Here is a 19,414-nt window from a genome sequence, read left to right as displayed (position 1 = left end):
TGGGATAATCTTTTGTACTGAGTAAAGGTTGTCTTTGTATTATTCAAATACTGACTTCTGTACTGACAGAGAATTGAGTAAAGGCTGGACTTTGGTATTGTTATTTTTATGAAGCATCACTTGTTTCTGTGATTTATAAACACCCTCTCCATCACCTTCTGATTGGTTTATAAAGAGCTGAACAGCCTATAGCAAAGCAGGAGAGGACAGGTGAACTTCCAGGCAGAAAAGGGTCCGAGAGTTGAGATTCACCAGCTAGACACGGTGCTGGGACTGAAAGAGGTAACTAATGGGCCATGTGGCAGAACTTAGATTAGAATAAATGGGTTCATTAAATTATACAGGTTAGTTGTGAAATAGCCTAAGCTAAGGTCTGAGCTGTAATAAATAATAATTGTCTCTGTGCCACTATTGGGCTGCTAGCAGAGTTATGACAGTCCAGTAACATACAGTTTTAACAGCACCAGTTTTTAAGGATACTGTCTTTTCTCCAGCATATATTTTTGTTACCTTTGTAGAGAATTAAATGGATGAGTCGCTGTGGGTTTATTTGTGTTGTATGCTCTAGTCCACTGGTCTCTGCATCTGTTCAATGCCATGCTGTTTTGATTACTATGGCTCTGTATTATAACTTGAAACCAGTCATCATGACACCTTCAGCATTGCTCCTTATTCAGGTTTGCTTTAGCTATTTGGGGTCTTCTGTGCTTCTGCATGAATTTTAGGTTTCCCCTCACCCCAGTCCTGGGAAGAATATTGGAATTTTACTGAGAATGACCTGGAACTTGTGGGTATCCATTTTAACTATTGTGTTTGGCCCTTGAACAAGGGGGTTCTTTGCAATCTCATAATTGTTCTTCAATGTATTTGGTGTCTTATAATTGCCATTATAGAGGTCCTTTACCTTCTTGATTATTTTTCTTCCTACTATTTGGGGAGCTATGGAGAAGGAATTGTTTCCCAACTTCACCCTGAGCTCATTAATGGTGTAAAGAAAAGGCTGTTAACTTGTTATACTTATTTTTAATTCTGCTACTTTGCTGAGAGAGTTTTGTTAGGTCTAAGATTGTCTGTGGTGTCTCTCAGGGATTTTAGGCCCAGGATTACACCATCCGCAAACAAGAATTGTTTGACTTCTTCCTTTGCTAGATTTGGTTTCTTTTGCTGTCATGCTCTGCCTAAGAAGTTGAGTGTTATATTGACTAAGAGTAAAGAGAGTTGATTCCAATATTAAATTTCTGAGCTCCTCATTTTTCATCATTTAATATAGCATTTGCTATAGGTTGGTCATAGAGAGCTTGTATCTACCATAGTGATGGATGTTCCTTCTATTCCTAGTTTCTTCTGGTTTTGTTTTGTTTGCTTTGGTTTGGTTTTGGTTTTGGTTTCCATTTTTTCAAGGCATGGTTTCTCAGTGCAGCCCTGGCTGTCCTGGAACTTGCTCTGTAGACCAGGCTGGCTTTGAACTCAGAGATCTGCCTGCCTCTGCCTCTTGAATACTGGGATCAAAGGCATGCACTACCACTGCCAAGCTCTTTACAGTTTTTATTATGAAGAGTTGTTGACATTTCTCAAAGGCTCATCTGTATCTATAGAGATGATAACACAATTTTGTCCTTGGTTATATTTATATGCTGTATATTATCTTTGTGTATTTGAAATCACCTTTACATACATAGAATGAATCATAGCATAGAATCTTTTTAATATGCTGGGGGATTCAATTTACAATTTGTATGCATGCATGTGTAGAGGGTATGTGTGCATGTATACATGTTCATGCATATGCCTGTAGAAGTCTAAAGTCAAATTCAAGTATCTATTGATCTCTTCCTTACTTTTTATGTATTTTATTATTGTATTATTTGAGTATTTTGCCTGCATGTATTTATGTGTACCATGTGCATTCCTGGTACCCATGAAGAGAGCTTTGGACCCCTAGGGACTGGAGTTATAGACAGTTGTGAGCCACCATGTGGGTGCTGGGAATCAAACCCAGGTGTTCTGTGAGAGCAACAAGTGTTCTTAACCTCCATGCCATCTCTACAGCCTGTCTACCTTACTTTTTAAGAGATGTCCCACTGAAGCTGAGCTGAGCTCACAGATTGGCTATAGGAGTTAGCCTCAAAGCCTCAGAGGCCCTTCTCTACAAACACTGTCCCTTCCTAACACTGAGATCACAGGCACCACTGCTGTACCCAGCTCCTCATATAAGTGGTGGCGGTCCACACTGAGGTCTTCATGTCTGTCCTGTAAGCCCTTTAATTACATAGCAGTTATTTTCTTTCATGAATTGAAATGCATCATTCCAGGCTCCATGGACATTAGGATTTCCAGAGATGGCAATTGTTTTTCTGATCCATTTGCCCCACACATGCATGCATGTGCATATGGGCACACATATGTGTTTGTAGGTGCACACAAGTATGTGTGTGTCCACATAGAGAGGATAGAGGGAGATGATGAATGGCTTCTCCTACTCTCCACCTTATCTTTTTAAGAAAGGGCCTTTTATTGAAACTAGAACTCATTGATTGGCTACAATAGCTGACCAACAAGCTCTGGAAATCCAGCTGGCTCCACATCCACTCTCATATCTAGTGTTACAGACACATGAAAGTGTACCTGACCTTTTTTTCTAGAGCAGGTATTGAGGATCCAAACTCAGGCCCTTGTGATTTTGCTGCAGACACTTTGCCAAATGAACCATCTTCCTAATCCCCTGGGTCTGCTTTTGTTAGTAACTATTTTGCAACTGTAAATATTCTTTCATATTACATAATTTTACATACTGAACTTCTAGATTGTAGTTCATAAGGCTTTTGAGGTATACAAATTGCTCTTCTACTTCATTTTAAACTTTCTACTTTATTTTTATTGTATGCGTGTGGGTGTTTTTCCTGCATGCATGTCTATGCACCACTTGTTTGCAGTGCCCATGGAATCAAATATTATGGGACTGTAATTGCAAGCAGTTGTGAGCCATCGTGTAGATTCTGGGAATAGAACCCAGGTCCTCTGGAAGAACAGTCAATCTCTTAACCATTGAGCCACCTCACTAGCTCCTCTTCAACTCTGATGAGAGTTGTTTGTACTGAGAAGCCTTTTCTTGAGAATTCAATCCCCAATAAGACTCGGGAGAAAGAAAACAAACCATAGTAACGACATCAGCACAAAAGTGTAAATATAAAACAATTACAAACATTCACCATACACCCCTAATAACTAAAAAACATAAAATAATATAGGTTAAAATGAGTTTTGCAATTAAGAAATGTAAAAGTAATATCAATAAAGTAATATTAAAATGGAGTCAAAATGGAGAAAGGGGCCAAGATAAACTCTAAGTGGCCAAGACAGCAAGATAGAAATGAAAGAGAAATAAATATAAGGTAGTTCAGGAAAATACAGCACTTCAGATCTGAAGCCAAATGACTAGAAGGAAGAAAAAGGCCCCAAGTTAAACAGACAGAGATAGTTCTCATCCACACCTCTGGCTCCAGTGCCTCGAGTTCTTCATGTTTGGGGTGCAATGTGTGTGCCCTCTTCTCAGATTCAATGAAATGGCTGTGATGGCTAACTCCATTTATCACCTTGACAGGACTGAGGCACCCAGGAAACACACCTTTTAACAAGTCTGTGAAGAGGTGTCTAGATTGGGCAGAGGTGTGAAGATCCACTCTAAATGTGGTCAGAGCATCCCATGATTTAGTGTCCTGGATTGACTGGGGAAGCGAGCTGAGCACCAGCAGTCATTGCTCTCTGCTTTCCTGACTGCGAGCTGAGCACCAGCAGTCATTACTCTCGGCTTCCTGACTGCGAGCTGAGCACCAGCAGTCATTGCTCTCGGCTTCCTGACTGCAAAGGTAACATGAGCAGCCACTTCACGTTCCTGCTGCCATGCCTCCCTGCCATGACAGACTGTCCTCTTTGAGCCAAAATACCCTTCCTTCCTTTCTGAAGGTAATGCTAGATGGATGTGTGCTGCAGAGCTACATTGCCACCAACAAGCTCTGCTCTCAGGCCCAAGGTAGTGGAGGCAGGACCAGCTGCCTGTGGACATTCTCTCCAGCCCACTCTATACTTGCCTACGTGAGGCACTCTGTCAGTGAGCCCTCGGGTGGGAGATATGCTGAAGCAATGGTCCTGTGTCCTCTAAATGTCTCGGAGCCTCTGAGCATGGAGAAAGTGGTCAAGCCTAAGCAACTATACTTGGGAGGAGATAGGGATCAAAGAAGCCACACAGCAGCTCACCCCACACCCAGGAGTCAGACACCTAACTCAAGAAAACTATCCACTTCTCTCCAAAATACATCCCTCTTTCCCTCCCTCCTTCCCTCGACCTCTAGTCCACTCTCCTGTCACTGCAGTTACTCTAGTCTGTTGCTCTGTCACTGTTATCAATCGGGTTTACATACCTTTTCTTCCTCCTTTACTTTTGGAAATGATCTCTCCAACTGTTATCCAAAGAATGGAAAACAAAGACCAATAGAACATTTGAGTTCATGTGTATTATAATCAATAATTAAATATTTTAGAGATGGTTGAGACAATTTGTTGTCTCACAGAGGACCAACGTTTGATTCCCAACATCCACGGTGGGCAGCTCACACCACTTATTCAGTTCCAGAGTATCTGATGCCCTCCTCTGGCTTCCTTGGGTACCTGTCTACATGTGAGAATATATATACACACATAAATTTAAAAAGTTAAATCTTTGCCTTAGAGTTTCTATTGCAATGATGAAAACCATGACCAAAGCAACTTGGAGAAGAAACAGTTTATTCAGCTTACACTTCTCCATGTTCACCTTGAAGAAAGTCAGGACAGGAACTCAAACAGAACTGGAACCTGGAGGAACTGATGCAGAGGCCATGGAAGGGTGCTGCTTACAACCTTGCTCCTCATGGCTTGCTCAGCCTACTTATTTGTAGAACCCAGGTCCACCATCACACCACCCACAATGCACCAGGCCCTTCCACATCAATTACTAATTACTAATTAAGAAAATGCCCTACAGCTGGCTCTTATAGGAACATTTTCTTAATCGGGTTCTGTCCTTTCAGGTGACACCAACTTGTGTCAAGTTGATACAAAATAGTCAGGATACTTTTTAAAAGTATTTTTTATAGGAGGGATATGTTACATGATGTGACACTTAGGCTCCAGCATCTGGGCCGGAGCCACCCTACCATCTCCTCTTCCAGACCCCAGCCTAGAGAGAGCACAGAAGTAACCCAGCTTCTTGAGTCTGACACAGCAAAGAAAGACTGGAGTTGAGGGAATTGTTTTTAAGGCTGAGAGACAAAGATGAAAAGGAGACAATTATTAAAAATGAGATAAAAGAATTGTTAAGTTGCTTCAAATCTAAAATGTTTCAATAAGTGTATATTTTCCATTCTTAAATATTTAAAGAAAATTCAGATGTGCTGGCCAGAAAGATGGCCTAGTGGGCAAGGTGCTTGCTGCCAAGCATGAGGGTCCGAGTGCAACCCAAAGATCGCATATGGTGGGAGGACAGAACTAACTTGAAGTGGAAAAGTCCATTGCATGGTGTTTTGCTGGGGCAAACACATGAAGGAACGTTTCATTAAAGTGGACACAGGTGTATGGTCAATTTTAGAGAAGGTTCCATGAGGTGCTGAGAACATATTCTCTTTTGTGTTTGGGTGAAATGTTCTGTAGATACCTGTTAGATCCATTTGATTCATAACCTCTGTTGGTTTCCTTTTTTTCTCTGTTTAGTCCTGTCTCAATGACCTGTCAATTGGTGGGTGTGGGGTGTTGAACTCTCCCACTATTAATGTGTAGGGTTTGATGCTCTAGCCATGTTTCTGTTATGAATGTGAGTCCCTTTATATTTGGGGTATAGCTGTTCAGAATTGAGATGTTATCTTAGTGGGATTTTCCTTTGATAGGTGTGAAGTACCCTTCCATATCTCTTGATTACTTTTGGTTGAAAGTCTATTTTACTGGATATTAGAATGACTACTCCAGCTTGTTTCTTGGGTTCATTTGTTTGAAGAACCTTTTTCCAAGCCTTTTCACTGAGATAATGTATATCTTTATTGCTGAGATGTGTTTCTTGAATGCAGCAGAATGATGGGTCCTGTTTACCATTCATTCTATTAGCCTATATTTTTTTATTGGGGGAATTGAGTCTATTGATATAGGGAGATATTAATGACCAATGATAGTTCCTATTATTGTGATATTGGTGGTGGTACTGTGTGTGTGTGTGTGTGTGTGTGTGCGCGCGCGCACGTGTGTGTGTGTGTGTGTGTGTGTGTGTGTGTGTTTCTCTTCTTTTTGATTTCCTGGTCTGTAATTATCTATTTCTTGTGTTTTCTTGGCTGTAATTACTCTCCTTGTAGTTTTTCTTCTATTATCCTCTGTAGGGATGGATTAGTGGAGCGATGTTGTTTAAATTTGGTTTTGTCATGGAATATCTTGTTTTCTGCATCTATGATGATAGAAAGTTTTGCTGGGTATAGAAGTGTGGGCTGGGATCTGTAATCTTAGAGACTATAAGACATATGCCCAGGACCTTCTGGCTTTTAAAGTCTGTTGAGAAGTCTGGTGTAATTCTAATAGCTCTGCCTCTATATGTTACTTAGCCTTTATCCCTTGTGGCTTTTAATATTCTTTCTTTGTTCTGTACATTTAGTGTTTTGATTGTTATGTGGCATGAGAATGTTCTTCTCTGGTTTAATCTGTTTGGTGTTCTGTATGTTTCTTGCATGGTTATAGCCATCTCTTTCTTTAGGTTGAGAAATTTTCTTCTATGGTTTTGTTGAAGATATTTTCCGTGCCTTTGAGTTGGGAGTCTTACCCTTTTATTTCTATTATTCTTAGGTTGGTTTTGCCATAGTGTCCCCAATTTCCAGGGTATTTTGTGTTAGAAACTTTTTAGCTTTAGCATTTTCTTTGGCTGATGTAGCAATTTCTTCTATGATATCTTCTATTCCTGAGATTATCTCTTCCATCTCTTGCATTCCGTTGGTGATTCTTGTTTCTGTAGTTCTTGTTTTCTCCCCTAGGTTTTCTGTCTCCAGGATTCCCTCAATTTATGGTTTTTTTTATTGTTTCTACTTTCATTTTCACATCTTAAACAATTTTATTTCTTTCTTTCACCTGTTTGGTTGTATTTTCCTGTATTTCCTTAAGGGATTTATTATTTTTTCTCCTTAAAGGCCTCTATCATTTTCATAGGATTAGATTTAAGGTCATTTTCTTGTGATTCAGATGTGTTAGGATTTCCAGGGCTTGCTGTAGTAGGGTAGCTGGGTTCTGGTGGTGCCATATTGTCCTGGCTTTTGTTGTTCATGTTCTTACACTAGCCTGGTAGTTCCTGATACAAGTAGGCCTCTGGAGCTGGTAGAGCTAGTAGTCCCTGATGTCAGCAGGACTCTGGGATCACAGGTAGAGCTTGTTGTCCCTGGTGGTAGCAGGCTTCCAGGGATGCAGGTAGAGTTGTGGCCCCAGCAATGGAGTACAGCAGAGGCAGGGCAGAGGTTGTCGCTGCTTGGTTTGCCCAGAGAAACCAATAGACAGGGTATTGGAGTGACCACTGCCTTACCTCCGGTCACGAATGGCTGTGGGTGTCTGGGGTTGTGGTTAGAGGTATGGAATCAGAAGATGGAGCACAAAGGGGTCAGGGAAGACCTCACAGCTGCTGGACTTGCCAGAGATCCAGCAGGTAGGAGTTTGGGGCTTGGGGAACTCCCTGGTCGGCCCTGGCAGCAGCAGGCCTCCAAAGATGCAGGCAGAGCCATGGCCAGGGAAACAGAATGCTGAGGGGGCATATGTCAACTCTTTAAAAGAAAAAAAAAAACATTACAATTGGAAACTATGTTTGGAATCATATTTACATTTTTTGGGATTTTTTTCTTATATAGCCTCTGCTATGCAAGATTCAAACAACTATAACCACCATAAAGTGGCACACTTTCTTCCTCTTCCTCTTCTTCTTCTTCTTCTTCTTCTTCTTCTTCTTCTTCTTCTTCTTCTTCTTCTTCTTCTTCTTCTTCTCCTCTCTTCCTCCTCCTCCTCCTCCTCCTCCTCCTCCTTCTACTTTTCCCCCTCCTCCTCCTCTTCCTCTTCTTCCTCCTCTTCCTCTTCCTTCTCTTCCTCCTCTTCTTCCTCTTCTCCTCTTTTTTTTCTTCTTCTAGTCAATGCCCATTTTCTATGTCTGGAAGATCCACATTATTTTTATGACAACCTAACAAAACAATTATATGTACACAACAAATTACATTCAGTCATTCTCTATTAATACACAGCTAAAGAGCCTACTCCAAAATACCCATAACTTAAGCAATACTTGTCTGTCTTTTAAACATATTTTTAATAATACTTTTATATACCAGGTATACAGTTCCTTAGGCTGAACTCTGAGGTGTAAATTAGCATATCAAAGTATTTTAACAATCCTAAGTGTAATTCATGATATATATACATATATATGATATATATACATACGTACTTACGTGATATATGTATGTGTGTGTGTGTGTGTGTGTGTGTGTATGTGAATATATGTTGTAGTTTTAATCACTCTGGTGTTACATGCTCATTTAAAGAAGGAAAAATGGTAAATAAGAGAGCAAGGATAAAGAAAAATGAGTTACAGCACTTGGGAGGCAGAGACAGGAGGATCACGGTAAATTTGAGACCAGCCTGCTCTACATAATGAATCCCAGGATAAACAGGACTACACAGAGTCCTGTGTCTTCCATTTGCCTTGAACTAAATTCCAAATCATTAAAAAGCTGGTCAGCCTCTGGCCTGATACAAGTTCTAGATTTCTGCTCTTGAACACAGTGGAAAGCTGAGTTCCAATACTGAGGTCTTAAATTAGCTCTGCCATGTTAACTATGGCCTCTCAATTCCTAGCTTTGTCTCTTTTTCTCAGGAGATACCCCAGGACTTTGAGCCACCACAGGTCAATTGTTTAGCTAAAGCAGGCCTAGAAATTTCTCCTCCTGGGACCAATGTCTTCACATAGCTAACGTCAAGCTAGCTCTGAGAGTATGGCCTTTGCATTCCTTGAACCTTCATATACCACCTGCCCCCTTTGTACACATCTGGAGAAGATGTGTGGCCCTCAGTGAGGTAACAGGACATGATGAATCCCAGATGTCAGACATGGTAACTTGCCTTGAACTTGCAAGATCACAACTAGGAACAAATGTATAGGTTGCCTTCCCTTATTGGTTTACATGAAGCTGAGGAGAAAAACCAGTGGTCATTCAGTGAAAAGAAAGACTTTTCACTTTAAAGGGTGGAGAAACACCTGAAAGGTTTTAGTTCAGCTAGCAGTAAAGGCAAACACACTGACCAGTTAGTGTAGCCATCTAGAACACAGGACTTTGTGTGTGAAGTAGTGAAGCATTCACTTCCAAGTCTGGGTCCTATTGTAATTATAATTGCCCTCTGGCCATTACAGCTGCTATTCTACTTTTCTGTACTCCCCCCAGGTTGGTTTATTTTTCATTTCTAACAGATACTGCATACAGTTTGTGGTGAGGAACCTGTCCCTGCTGATGGTTCATAGGCTGATGCTGCCATCTGGTGGTAGTTCCGGGAAGCGACAAAGGCAAGTAGGAACCCCAAGCATTTAAAGTCGTTCATAGTTCCAAGGTATTTGGAGGTGCTGTTTGTTTAAGAAAGGGCCTCGTGTAGCCTTCATACATGCTATGTAATAGAGGATGACCCTGAACTCCTGATCTCAACTATGGGGTGGGGTGGGGAGTAGCTGTGGTAATTCAGTCTTTAAAAGCATGCAAGCCCCTTAGTTTGACACAGTAGCTCACTTGAATGGCATTGATGTCAAACATAATGCATTTGCCTTCCTGGTCTGAGTTATCTCACTCCATATAATTTTTCCAGCTTGTTCTGCTTATCTTCAAATTTCATGATTTCACTTCTCCTTGTAGCTGAATAAAATTCCGCTGCATCTACGGACTCCCTTACCCATTCTTCCAACAGGCACACCTGTGGGCTGATTCCATTTCCTAGCCACTGTGAACAGAGCAGCGGTAAGCTGGTGGATGTGCAAGCGTCTCTGTAGTACAATGCTAAGGTCTTTGGGGACATGCCCAGAAATAGGATAGCTAGAAGTGGTTGGTTATCTTCATAACAGTCTTGCCACTGTGGCACCAGTGCCCAGGCATGTCTTACCTGGCAGGTGGTTGTTGCAGCTAGCATGCAGGGTCCAACACTGGCTGACGCCATTGATCCAGTGTGTCTCCAGCATCTCCCAGCACTACAAAACCAGCCAGCAGGGAGGTGTTTGAGAAACATGTAGATTGATTCCAACGTGGCTACACTAGTTTACACTCCTATTAACAATACAGAGCAGCTCCCCATTGCACATACCCACATTGCCAGCATCTGACATCATTTGTATTGCTGTTGGTGACCATTCTGACTGCAGTGAGGCTTAGACATGAGATGGGATTTGAAGTTTCCACCTGCGTTTCCCTGCTAACTAAGGAGATTGAACACTTTCTAAAGGTATTTCCAGAGAACTTTCCGACCGGTCCATGGTCCCTTTATTTTTTTCAAAAAGTTTTTAAAGAGTTATTTATTGGGGCTGGAGAGATGGCTCAGTGGTTAAGAGCACTTACTGCTCTTCTGAAGGTCCTGAGTTCAAATCCCAGCAACCACATGGTGGCTCACAACCATCTGTAATGAGATCTGACGCCCTCTTCTGGGGTGTCTGAAGACAGCTACAGTGTACTTATATGTAATAAATAAATAAATCTTTCTTAAAAAGAGTTACTTATTTTATGTATTTAAGTACTCTGTCTCCATGCACACCAGAAGAGGTCATTGGATCCCATTACAAGTGGTTGTGAGCCACCATGTGGTTGCTGGGAATTGAGTTCAGACCTCTGGAAGAACAGGCAGTGAGTGCTCTTAATCTCTGAGTCATCTCTCCAGCCCCCATGGTCCATTTTTTTAATTGAGTTGCTTTTTGATGTTTGGCTTTGATGTTCCTTTGTCATAATATACATTTATGTCATCTGTCTCTCACCCACTAGAATGAATAAATGTTTCTGGGTTGTACTGTCCCGAGGAACTTCCTGCAAAGCTGGTAATGCTGGCTGGCTGGCTGGCTCTGCTAGCTACTAGTTAACCATGGCTACTAGTCACATAAGAGACCAGGTAACTGAGACTCGAAATTTTTAACTTTAACATTAATTTCAATCAATTACATGTTATCAGCTACACATGGCCAGTAGCTGCTGCTGGACAGTTCAGCTCTCAAAGGTCAAGGGGTCAGCTTGCTTTATTCACTACAGTATCGTTGTGGTAAATTTTTAACCCACTTTACCCAATCAATGAATTCACAACTCAGTTAACTGGTATACAAGCTACTCCCCTAGATTGGGCAGATCTACCGCTACACTACTCTGTTCCCATCTATTAGATCCCATATGACCTGCAATTTCTCCAAGCCACGTGCTTCAGCTCCATCTTCCTTCCACCTTATCCTCCTCTGTTGTCCTCCTCCCCAATCTCTTCTCTCCCCTTCTCCCCAAAACTTCTCAGCTTCACCTTCATCGGCCTTAGCCTTTATTTGAAAAGTTAAGGTGGGGAGAAGGTTCACAGGGCACCTGTATTCTTGTTTCACTCCTCACCCCCAGTGCTTTCCAGGAAAGGAGAACTAGCATCAAAATACAAGACCAGGGCTATCCACAACACAGTATTCCTGATACTAAAGAGTGCTGTAGTCTGGGTAGAGACATGGCTCAGAGGTTAAGAGCACTGACTGCTCTTACAGAGGTCCTGACTTCAATTCCCAGCAAACACATGATGGCTCACAACCATCTCTAACGGGATCCGATGCCCTCTTCAGTGTACTCATATAAATAAAATAAATAAATAGATCTTTTTAAAAAAGAGAGTGCGGAAGTCTCCGAGCTGCTCAGTAATTGTAGGTGCTCACTTAATGATTCAATAAACAACAGGGAGGGGAGGACCAGAAGTAATAGATTAGATTTAATAAGTTGGGGTAATGATTAGGTGGAAAATTAGGTGGAGCAGAAGGTCCAGCAGCATTAAATGCCACCATCATGTTGTGTATTCAAGGTGAAGAGAGCAGTGGCTCCATGAGTACTGACCCCCATGGGATAACAGGAGTTGGTTTTGCAGCTAGAGATTCATCTAATCCTGCCCTGTTGGCTGAGGGTGAAGTTCCCATAGACACCCTCGGGCAGGGCATTCACATCAAGTGTTTCCGGTCCAGGAAACTCCCACTGGAATGCGCGCCTGATCTTATAGGAACCTTAATGGATCCTTGTGGGAACTATGGGATTGATAGCAGAGACCCTATAGCTGTTGCAGGACCCAGGAAAGCTTCACTGAATGTACGAGACACATTCACCATCCTTACTATTCGTAGTGGTGGTTGTGTCTGGTCTGTGCCCTCCTTGGCTGGGTAGGTTCTTTCCTCTTTCCCCCCTCTGTACCCCGGCATTGAACTGGAATTGTGCTCCAGGAGTACCCGCCAGATTCCATGTATAAAACAGACTAGCTGAATGTATTTAATATAGCAATTCTGAGTGAGCTATAGACCAGACAACAAGTACCAGACCCTTTTAATTGCAGGAGTTGTGTTTCCAGATGAAGAAAACAGGCTTAGCACCCGAGATTTCAAAACCCTTGTGCCTTTAGTCAAGGGGGTGGGGGTGGGGGCATGTATAGAATGTCATTCCCTAGATTGACGTCTGTCCCTTGCTGTAGAAGTCTGCCCATAGGGGGCAGCAGAGGACCTTAAACAGCAGATTCCAAGGCTCTCTTCTGAATGGGTGAGTCCTGCAGAGGCCTAAGGCAGAGCTTGCTTCTCCGGATTTGCCCGACCAATGAACTGCCTGGGGACTAGTAAGGATGCGGTTGTGATTCCCTGGGTCTGTGTCAGGCCTGAGGTTCTACAGCTCCCCGGCGGCGGCAGCTGGTCACCATCCACACGTCACAGAGGGTGGTAAATGACAGTTTCTCTACAAGTTTCTCACAGTGGTCCAGCTACAGCTCATCCGACGCATGCTCGCTGGACCGCTGGTAAACACGCATGGCCAAGAGCTCCTGTGTTCTGGTGAAGAGGCTAACTAGGAAACAGCTAGATCTGGGTATATCTGTCCCTGGGTCATGGTGTGCCCAGCATCTCTGCTGGTAAACTTTAGAGGCTAATATTATTTGCTACCATCTTGACCCAATTGGGCACAGGATTCTGAGCATGAATTTAGCAGATTTTGCTCTAAGAGTAGAATGTATCATGTGATGTCTAATGCTGTCAACTTAACAGCATCTAGAATAAGCTGAAAGGTGGGCCTCTGAGCACGCCCATGGGGGATTATCTTGATTACGTTAACTGATGTGTGAAGATCCACGGTGGTTGTGAGAGGGCACCATCACCTGGGCAAGGACTATATGAAATGGAGAAACTGAACTGAGCGTAGCATTCATTCACAGCTCTATTTCCTGACTGTAATGTGGTATGACCAGCCACTATAACTCCCCCCCAACCCCCACCCTATGAACTGTGAATGCAAACCAACCTTTTCTCCTTTAAGTTGTATTTTTCAGAGTAGTTTATGACATCTTCTGGCCTTCATTGACTTGTAAGAGGGGAGAAAAAACGACTCAGGCTTCTACCCATATTGAACATGGTGTACAGCCATGTTCTTCCATGGCCTCATATATTGGGCCCCTGGATTGCAAGGGAAAAGATCCACAGACTGCACAGTACCTTCCAGACTCACTGGGCATGCTCATGACAACTCTTGGAGAGATATGATCAAGTCAGGGATAAACTCAAAGACAGGAAGCACCTGTGGTTTGAGTGTTTGAAATGTCCCAGGAAACTTGTGTGTTTGGATACTCTGTTTCCTAGCTGGTAGCATTGTTTTAGAAGGTTCTAGAACCTTCAGGAGTGAAGCTTCAGTGAAAGAAGTCGCTGGAGGACTGAGAGGTTTTTATAGCAGAGTCCCACTTACACTCCACTCTCTGCAACCTGACTGTGTAAGAAACATGATCTGCCGTGCAGGTCTCACCACCATGCCTTTCTCTACAAAACGAACTGTTTTTCTTCTTAAACTGAAAACCACAAGAAAACCTTCCTTAAGTGCTCCTGTCAGGCAATTTGTCCCAACAGGAAAAGCAACTAATACAGGAAGCTGGTACTGGCTGTTGCTTTGATAAATTTGACTGCAGGGTTCCTTGGACCTGATTTGTGGGAGGAATGTGGAGGAGTTCCACACTGTGGGCTAGGAACGCACTAGGATGCTGCAGGCAGAGCCTGGTGGATCACGCTGCCTGGAACCTCAAAAGACAGGAATGCTTAGAGAAACTAAGACAGGAGATGCCCAGGTCAGGAAGTTTCAGACAGGAACAAGAACTCCACTGTGGACCGGATTAGAGGCCATTTGTGTTTCATCATGGAAAAAGATCTGAATGACTTCGGTGGAGAGATGGCTCAGCAGTTAAGAGCACTTGCTGCTTTTCTAGTTCACTTCCAAGCACTCATGTCAGGTGGCTCACAAATGCCTGTAACTCCAGCTCCAGGAGACCTGATGCCTTCTTCTGTCCTCCATGGGCATGCATATACATGGCATACACACACACACACACACACACACACACACACATGCACACGCACGCACGCACGCATGCACGCGCATGCACACGCTCATGCACACACACAATTTAAAGCCAATAAAAAACATAATTCTTTCAAATCAATCAAATCATTTGTTTGGTGGAGGAAATTTAAAAGCAGGATACATTAAAGGTTTGCCATGGTTACCACTCACTTCTCTTACCCAGGTCTACAGAGAGAGAGGAAGGGACGGGGTGGGGGAAGGGTTGGGAGGTGGGGAGGTGGAGAGAGAGAGAGAGAGAGAGAGAGAGAGAGAGAGAGACAGAGAGAGAGAGAGAGAGAGAGAGCACAAGAAGGAAGAGGGGGGATGGAAAGAGCAAGTGGAACAGAAAAGTATGACAGTGAGCTGTTTGGAGTGGAGAGGGACATAAGCAAGTTTGACATTGTGGACAGAGTGGGCCCTGTGAGACAGCTGGAATTGTAAATTAGCCCCATCAAAGAGGGAGCCTGGTGCTCTGCACTGGGACAAAACTGGCTTACAGTTCCCGAGGGCAGGAGCCTAGTTAGGAGCCTCCCTGTGAAAATGTGATTAATTTGGAAGAAAGAGAGCTGAGCCAAGAATGACTTTGAAGGAGGCGCCTACCTAGGAGAGCATCTACCCAAACTTGGCTGACAGAACACACGAAGGTCACTACAGCTGTAGGCTGTACCTAGGTAGGCTGTACCTAGAGCCAGCAATAGAGCTGGGCAGCATTGTCTACATGGTACTGATATTTTCAGACTCAAAAGATGCAAGAGTGAGGGGTTCATAGACATTGGCATAAAGTTCCAGAAGGCCACTCTACCCAGGCAATGTGTAGCAGGGACAGGTTTCCTACAAAGAGGCCCCAAGAAGGTACTGCATGAAGCTGGCAAAGTGGAGACACCAGAACTCTGGGAAATCCAGTAAAGAAAGCTATAGGTGTGAAGTAGAGATGGGCTACAGATAGCGGAGCTGGGGGGCTGAAATAACCAAGACTTTTAGAGCCCAGATGATTCCTCAGGAGCTCCAAATGCCAGACATGGAACTATGGGATCTGATGAGTTTGGGTCTTGGTTTGTCTCACTTTTTCCTTGCTATAACTCCATTCCTCCTCTTTGAAATGGAAATATTTGCTAGGTGCCATTGTTTATTGGAATGCATAACTTGGTTTTTAAATTATTGTATGAGGATGAGACATTACCTGTAATCTCAGAAGACTATGGAGACTTTGGACATTGGAATGGATGAATTTTGCACTGGGAGATGGCCATGAGCCCATGTGATCCAGAGACAGAATGCCATGTTTTGAATATGAAATGCCCTCCATAGGCTCACATATGTGAACATATGGTCTCCCGTTGGCAGTGCCAATTTGGAAGGTTATAACACAGTTCGAAAGTAGACTCTGGATGTAGGGAGTTGTTCACTGGGGGCCAGGAATTGAGGTTTGGTAATTCAACTCTACTTCCTGCAGCTAGCTCTCTGATTACATAGGCATCAGGAGGATCAACTTCTACTATGTCTTCCCCACCATAACAGATTACGTCTCCACTTAAACCATGGGCTCAAATAAGCCTGCCTGCCTTGTTTTTGACATGTGTTTTGCCCCAGCAACAAGAAAACTAACTAATATAAGTATCGCCCAGTGAAATGTGATTAATCCACTTTACAAGACTTGGATAACTTAAGAATCCTTTGCTATAAAATATGCCAGGGTCCATTCATTGATCCATGAATGAATCACTCCTCCTCTACTTTGTCTCATCCTCATGAGACAAATGTGCTAATCACACATTTGTCTATTGCCTACTATGTGCTTGAGCCTAGACAGGCAGAGATAAACCATATGGCTCATTCACCTGTGGAAGCCGCTCATGGATGAACACCAACATCCTAAGAGGCCAGTCCCACAGAGTCCAGCCATTGAGTAGGGTGTTCAGAACTATTCCTTTGGTGTTAGCACTTACACATGGAGACTGGAGTGTTTGTGCCATGCTGTGGCCCTTCTGTCATTGTCATGAGTTGTGGCTTTATTCTTCTCCTTAGCACGTTCTGAGCTGGAGAAAATTGGCTTAGTAAGCGTACGTTGGATCAGTTGGCACTGTCCCAACCCTTATGTTAACGTCTGGTCCTTTCTTGCTTCTATGCTCCAAGGGCCAACACAGCTTAAGTATGTGGGGCAGGAGTCAGGGGGCATGAAAACAAGGGGGGAGGGACAGAGTGCTTTCTCTTCTATCCAGCCCATGAGCTCCTTCCAATCAGGCTCCTGGAAAGTGAAATTCTCTTCACTCAGCTCTCTGTACACTCACCGCTACTGGAATGGAACCCAATGAACTCTGTCTCTCTACGTTAGAGGGGTAGATGTGTGGCCTACGACCTTATCCAAGGCTTTTCTAGTGAGAACATATTAAAGCTCATTAAATTTTAGGCAAAACTGTTGAAGTTGTTAGCAGTCAGGGCACAGGCTTCCCCTGGGAGGGCCCCAGGAAGACTAAAGGGGCCACCGTGAGCTCTGGCTCCAGCTGACATTCTACTTCACCTGGGTTCAAGAGACACACAAGGGGCAACTCTGTAAATCTACTGAGTATTTCTCAATATGCAAAAAGGAATTCCACACCATCTCTAGCTCTGAAAGACTGTCTTACTACATACAGCAGCAATTAAAAAAAAAAAAACATTAAATCATGATGCTTAAATCCATGACAAGGAACAAATACCTTGAATTTTCCCCTTTGTGGGTGTCTCTGCTGAAAACAAAACAAATCCTCAGTTACCTAATCCTGGCCACCCCTGTGCAGAACATTTAAAGCTAAAAACTTCAAAAACAGCCGCTCTCCCCTGTTTTCCATTCTGTTTTGCCCCCCAACCTTCCCCCCACCACTGATGGGATGACCTCACCTGATTTTTATATAGAAAATTGAGTCCAGCTGGTGCCGGCTCCCTCCAGCCCCCTCATCTCTATGTGAATACAATCTGGGAACCCTTTGTCTCCCCTTTTTCCTTCCCTCTGATGGTAAGGAAAATGAGCCCCCACCTCCTGTCCCCTTTACTTGGTCTCTGTCCCCTAAGAGGAACAAGCACCCTCTTCACCCACAGACTGCCTGGGCACAAACCTGAGCCTCTTCCTGCACCTTGTAGCCCCCCCCCCCCAGCCCCTCGAAAGTTTTGTCCCCCTGGGATCTGAGTTCTCACTCTGTGCAGTTTTGACCCTGGATCTTTGAGCTGTTTTCCCTTGGTTTTCATACATGGGTCTGACCTCTAGCAATTTTCAAAGTTAGATATTTCATCTTTTACAAAGAGTGGAGTGGACTGAAATCCTTGACTGTGTCTGAATACCCAGAGCCTTCCTGTCTCTAAAGTAGGTTCTCAAAGTCTGAGCACAACCTTCTGTCCTTGGTAAGACCCAGAAAAAGTCTAGCGGAGAAACGCCTAATGCCTCCTGACTTGGGTCCCACTCTGATGGAGGCCCAAAACAGGCCCTTAAAGACCAAAGGTCGATTTACTTAGTGATACAGTTCCCTAAGATTCATGCCTGTTCTCCGCTCCGTTCACATGCTGAATGAACCTATGACCTCCAGGCTGCCCCAGCCCTTCCAGCGACTTGGAGGTTCTTACGGGCACTTATCCGAGGGGAGCGTGGCCTTCTTCCTTTGTGGGGCACCTTGGCCCAAGCACAGCGACACAAGTGGCCCCCATCCACTCTTTTGGAGATACTTTGGATAGCTTCAAGTGTCTGTCTGCTCCTGTAACTTTGATGGTGTCATTAGCTGGTTTTCCCAGGGTACCTCGACTTTATTTTCATGGTTTCAGTCCAAATTTGACCAACTCTTAGAATTTACCCAAGGTATCAAATTTATGTCTTTGAAGCGCCCCCCCCCCAATTTTACTGTTTAAAATTTGATTTCTAGAACATGATACACTCTAGCAAATTATAGCACATGAAGGGTTTGTCAAATTAACGAGACCTGCCCAGATACTTAGAAGAAAAAGGCGAAAGGAACCATATGGCAGGAGGAGAGAATCAATTCGTGTGAGTGGTCCTGTGACCTCCACGTGCCCACCACTGTTCCCCTGTACATGAATGTAAAAAAACAGTCAAAATACAAACACATTTCTGTGAAATGGGGGAGTGTACACAAAATACTTACCAATATAGCCAAGCTTGTTTGCTTGCAATTTTTAAATTTTGTGATCACACCCTCTCTACCGCCGCCGCTTCTCCTCCATTGTCTTCCTGGGACCCACACCCACCAAGGCTGAGATAATTGAAAAGGTTGCTGGTAATACAAGCCTCTTGCAGAAGAAGACAGGCACTCTTCAGGATAATAAAATACGGGATCTGTGCCAGCTCATGGGCTAGCTGGTATGTCTCAGAAAACCCACCTGGAAGCCAGATGACCACGGTGGCCTGTTCCTCCTCTAGCATACGGATCAGAAGCATCCTGTATCTCCCTAGCAGCCAAGCTGGGTGAAGCCGAGAAGTCCACTCCAAACGTCTACGTCCCACACTGGCCACGCATGCCAAGGCCATGGCTTAAGGCTCCCGTTTCAGGGAGATGGTGTTAAAGCAAGTATGAACTGGGGAGCTGTTTCTAGACAGCATACAGATATGGAGGAGCTGCTGAGGAGAACAAGAAGCATGAATGTACAAGAAGTGTGTATAAAATGCTGACAGAGCTAGAGAGATGGCTCAGTGATTAAGAGCACTGGCCCAGATTCAATTCCCAGCACCCACATGGCAGCTCACCACTGTCTGTAACCCCAGTTTCAGGGGATCCGACACTCTC

The 19,414-nt window shown here is 43.7% G+C and overlaps 1 long non-coding RNA gene across 1 annotated transcript; it reads right to left on the bottom strand.

Moving 5' to 3' along the window:
- Window positions 1–8,126: 8,126 nt before the first annotated feature.
- Window positions 8,127–13,960, bottom strand: LOC116102499. Its single transcript, XR_004123201.1, has 3 exons — window positions 13,566–13,960; window positions 10,183–10,267; window positions 8,127–8,221 (listed from the first exon to the last, which is right to left on the bottom strand). It is a non-coding gene; the product is annotated as an uncharacterized LOC116102499 (long non-coding RNA).
- Window positions 13,961–19,414: the final 5,454 nt, after the last annotated feature.

The sequence above is a fragment of the Mastomys coucha genome, unplaced genomic scaffold, assembly GCF_008632895.1.
Source record: "Mastomys coucha isolate ucsf_1 unplaced genomic scaffold, UCSF_Mcou_1 pScaffold21, whole genome shotgun sequence".
NCBI classification, from domain to species: domain Eukaryota; kingdom Metazoa; phylum Chordata; class Mammalia; order Rodentia; family Muridae; genus Mastomys; species Mastomys coucha.
This window is presented reverse-complemented; position numbering and strand designations above follow the sequence as displayed.